The sequence below is a fragment of the Mustela erminea genome, chromosome 16 (genome assembly GCF_009829155.1).
Source record: "Mustela erminea isolate mMusErm1 chromosome 16, mMusErm1.Pri, whole genome shotgun sequence".
NCBI lineage: Eukaryota > Metazoa > Chordata > Mammalia > Carnivora > Mustelidae > Mustela > Mustela erminea.
In genome coordinates, this window is record NC_045629.1 from 77,023,785 (window position 1) to 77,028,896 (window position 5,112).

At 44.9% G+C, this 5,112-nt stretch overlaps 1 long non-coding RNA gene across 1 annotated transcript; it reads left to right on the forward strand.

Annotated features, from left to right (window-relative positions):
- The first annotated feature begins 680 nt into the window (after positions 1-680).
- Positions 681-3,305, forward strand: LOC116575479. Its single transcript, XR_004279799.1, has 3 exons — positions 681-751; positions 1,457-1,526; positions 2,543-3,305. It is a non-coding gene; the product is annotated as an uncharacterized LOC116575479 (long non-coding RNA).
- Positions 3,306-5,112: the final 1,807 nt, after the last annotated feature.

Consider the following 5,112-nt stretch of genomic DNA (forward strand, 5'->3'; position numbering starts at 1 on the left):
CAGCTGCTCCATGAGACTTAGGACAGACTTTGCATGGCACATCTCTTGTCCCTTGGCTGTAGAAACTTGAGATTTGACTCTGGCTGCAGTACTTAGCGGCTGAAATGTCTCTTTTAACATTTCAAGCTTCAGTTTCATCCCCAAACTGGGAGGCATCAGTGGGCATTGAAAGGGTTAACAACTATTCAAGAAGCAGGAGAGTGCCAGGGAGGAGAGAGAACCCTTGTGGGCTGTACTGTATGTCCTTGTGGACGTGAAGGGCAGTGGCAAAGTGATAGTAGTGGTCTAGGTGGTGGTGATATCAGGAGATTGGAATTTGCTGGAGCCTGGAGATTTACCCACAATCCAGCCCACTCTAGAGCCCCATTCTGCAAAATGAGGTCTGCAGATCAGCAGAAGCAGCCTTACCTGGAACCTGCTAAGAATTCAGACTCCCCACTCCCTCCTCCCAGAGGGAGGGATCAGAATCTACCCAGTAGTGAGATCCCCTGGCCATCTGCATGCAGCTAACTGAGAAGCTGTTAGCTGTCTAGGCTAGTGGGAGATCTCTAGGCTGGTGAGGATAGAAATGAGGGCTTGGGCACTCTTTAACTGGGGTGGTAGAGAGAGAGGAGGGAAAGGTAGGAGTTTCTAGGTTGTCATCATCTTTCCTTTTTCCTTCCAGGATCTGTGGGGCAGAGATTTGAAGCTATCCCAGAAGCAGGAGACTCATTGCGCCTGGAACTCTGATTAGGCAAGAAGCTTTAGATTGGTGAGTCATTAGCACACGGTAAGAACAACTAGGATTTATTGGACGCCTTTGATGTAGAGGTAATGGGCAGGCCTTTTCCATGTACTGTCTCCTTTGATCTACACAACACTGGCAAGTGTGGTATGGTTATTGCTCCATTTTACAGATGAGAAGGCTGTGATGTGCACAAGTTATTTTTTGACCTTGATCATTCAGGTAGCAAGCGGAGGAGAGAGAATTCAAAGCCAAGTAGGCAGAGATGAGAGCATTTGCTCTGCCCAATGATGCTGTTTTCCACATAGAGAGACATGCAATTTCTAGAACATTCATGTCAATTAATTGTTTACCAATAAATGTCACCTTGTATCACCTTGGTATCCTTAAGTAGAAACTAGCATTGTTGTTTTCCTTTTTTGCAGATAAGACACCTGAGACTCAGAAAGCTCATGTGAGTGTGGGAGCCCAATAGACAGCAAGTTGTAGAGCGAAACTGCAGACCTGACCTGAACACTACTGCAGACCTGAACATGGCTCAACCCTCCAAATATTGTGATGTGAGCTGCCTATTCGATACCCATTTCCTTCCTCTTAGCTTACAAAACCCTGATTTTGTTCAGCATGGCAAAATACCCAGCCTCAGGCATTGAATCATGATTGATTAAAACTAATTATGACAATTCTATTAATCATAGCACGGAATTCTTTTTTTTCTAACCTCCCTTTCAGATAGAAGTGCTTTGGTAACGGATGTGATAGTTGGACTGACAACAGCCATTTTGTAACCATGAAGCAACTGGTAAGAATGGCAAGAAAACGATTAGCAGGAGATTTGGTCTCTCCTATCCTGACCAAGCTGTGCAACCAGTACTAGGAGCTCTCTACCCCTAGGCCTCTCATGTCTCCCCTACAAAAAAAAAAAAAAGAAAAAAAACTATTTTATTTCAGATTTATTATTTATTTTAGAGAGAGAAAGAGAGGGAGCAAGAGAGCACACATGGGAGGTAGAAGGGCAGGGGGAGAGGGATAGAGAATGTCCAGCAGGCTCTGCACTGAGCATGGGGCTCTATATGGGGCTCAATCTCACAACCCTGAGATCACAGTCTTAGCCAAAACCAAGAACTGGACACTCAAGTGACTACACCATCCAGGTACCCCAAAACTCCTATTTTTAAGCCAATATTAGTCTCATTTCCTACATATGTCTGTGAACATATTCCTAACTAACAAACATATCCTTCTAAAAATGAGGTTAGTGGTTGTATTGATTCAATGATGCCTATGTGAGAAGAGTGGAGAAAACACATTCAACACTCAGTTATGGTGGCCATTATTATCTTACTCTGTGGCTCTGCCTGAAGGCTGAGAAGCTTTTCCCATTTCCCGGCCTTATGGCATTCTATATGGGTCTCCTCCATTCAGAGCTTATCCCAAGCCAATTAGTCCTCAGGTTTGTTTTGTTTTGTTTTTCCTAGAGAAAGAGGGCACCTGTGCATTTGAGTTGGGGTGGGAAGTAGAAAGGGAAAGGGAGAGGGAGAGAGAGAATCCCAGGCAGACTCCATGCCCAGTATAGAGCCCAAGGCAGGCCTACATCCCACGACCCTGAGATCATGATCTGAGCCGAAATTAAAAGTCAGATGTTTAACCAACAGAGCCACCCAGACATCCCAACCCTCAGCATTTGAACTCATCTCCTTGCTGTCATCTGACATGCATCATTTTGTCAGCCTCTCCCTAAGACTTTGCCAGATGAGGGTGGGAATGCTCTAGAGAGTCTCACAGAGAACACATAATGGATGTCTTCTTCTCTTCCAGCTGTTCCTGGTGTCTCTGAATGGGCTGTTCCTGGTGAATCTCAGACCCAGGATCCATTTGCAGAGTGATGTCAACCCAGGCTTTGTCCTTTGGGTGTGGAGGGGCCTGGGGAGCAAGGGTCTCACACAGGTAGAGTTAGACAGTGTTCTCCACTTTGGTACCACCTGCTAGAATGCTGAGTGGTAATTTGTTCCTCCAAATATCTGGTAGCTGCTTGCTTTTGAAACCTCATTTGTACTCCAGACATGTCTACTATATGATTGAGGAAATGAAGGAATGAATCTTCAACTGCTTTTTCAATTATCTGTAAAAATCTCCCCATAGAGCCCTCAGAATCTTTTTATACACACCATGCCCAGGTTCCTCCTCATTATCCTCTTCCTTAAATGGCAGATATTGGAAGAGAACATTCTTCCTTGGGCTATAACATCGCACAGGTTAGTATAGTGGCCAATTAGGAACAGTAGTGGTAACCAAAATATAGCAGCTTGATTAATGGGTGCGCCATTAATTGAGCCATTGTGAATGGATGGAAATAGCTTTCTCTGAAACAACTCTATTGCCCCTTGTATAAGGAAATCAGCTAGCCCTTCAAAGATCACTGAGAGGTGTAAAAGCACAAAAAATAGCATAAAATCAGAAAGGTGGAAAGAGAAGACAAAGCCAGAATGGAGAGAGATTGGACGGTTTCTCTAGTGGCACCTGACCGATGGTGTCACCAGCTCCCTAATGAGAAGAGATTTGAGTGAAGACAAATAAAACTGCAAAAGATATTACATGCTAAATACACTATACAATTCAATTTAATGATGTACGCTTTATTTTTTGATACCATTCATCCAATCTCAGGTCATCTTTTGGTGTCTTTACAAAACCCTAAGTAAAAGGAGACTTTAGAGTGTAGATAATATGAATTGATCAACCTGACACTGAATGATGCCTTCAATGTTCTCATTCGGTGTTGGAAGAACCAGCGAATAAATTCATGCTCCCAAAGGGTGTTTGGGCAAGGGGTCTTCAGGGAAAGGATATAGTGCACTATACCGATGGCCTCCACTCCTTCTGTTGGGCCATATGACAAGCATGGTGAATGGGAAGTGGGATAAAACTCAATCTTTCCCCTCAGATAGATGATATTCTGGGAGGGTAAGGCAGACATAACACCAGCATTAGCCCAATGACATAAATTTCATGGAAGCTTTGTGCCTGACTCTTTGGGTGGGGGTGGGGAAGATGAGAGTTTGGAAAATGCCCACAGAGTTGGGGCCTCTACAATGGAATCTGGGAAGGAATGTTGGTGGTGTGACAATAGAGCATGGTGGGGGCCACTCTGCAGCCTTTGAAGGAGAGTGAGCCTGTTGCATTAGTCATTGGACAGGCTGTCAAATGCACAGGACATCATAGGAGGGACAGTAGAGGTTGTGCCCTTGGAGAGCTGAGTTTTCTTGGCATGCAGGAGAGAATGATAAAAGATGGCAGTTGATGAGGCTTAGGAGGGGGATTATACCTACTCCTGAAAGGTCTTGTATACCTCACCAAGGGGACCTTGTGTTGCTTCTACAGGCTTTTAGTCATGACATCAACATGGCAAGATTTATAGTTGGACCTCCCAGCAGTTGCCCTCCTGGGGGACAGAGTGGAATAAGAGAACCAGGGAGGCAGTGATTCTTTGACTGCCTCGAGTTTGAAGAGCTTGTGGTCCCCAGAGTGGGGCTCTGATTCTCTAGGATTGCCAGTCTGGTAGGTGGGATCAAGAAGACCTTCTTGGCTGTAACCTTTTAGAAAACGTTGAGCATCAGCCTCTACTGCAGGATGCTGTTCAGCTGATCCTTCTCCAACCACGTTGGCAATGTGCGAGCTGCTCTGGGCCAGGATCTTCAATATGGATACTTGAGAAAGGGCAAGACAAAACTGAATCTCATGGGTCACAGGAGGAATAAATCAGGTCTTCTGACCTTGATGTTGCATGCTCTGTCCATAGATAGACATTGCCTGATAAGTTTTTCTTCCCTTGTTTCTTTCTTTCTCTCTTCCTCCATCTCTCCCTCCCTTCCTCCTTCCCTCTCTCACTCCCTCCATATTTTTCCATTCATCCATCATACATTGACTGAACAGCATGAGCCCCACTGTAGTCCCCCAGGGTATCAACTACCTGATGTAACTCCTCCAGCCTCTGAGTTGAGTTCAGCAAATATTTCTTGGGCAGCTTCTATATACCTGGCACTGTATAAGCCCTGGGGATCCCATGATTGATGAGATATGGGTTCTGTTCCCCAGATCTCTGTCTAATGCAAGAAACAGATGTACAAACCAGAAATTATAGTACACTGAGATATGGGTTAAAACGAGCTATGCACATACCCCCTGGGGACTTCGTTTTCCCCCATATAGTAAAGTAGATCATTTATTTCCACACTCTTTCCAATTCTGACAGCCCTGTGCACCATGCTCTCCGAGGGAAGGATCAGCACACACAGAGCTAGTTCTGTTAGCCTGCATTAATGCCCAGGTCAAGCACTCCTGTTCTTCACTGTCTGCATTTCAGAATTCCTCATTAAATAAGGCAGAAA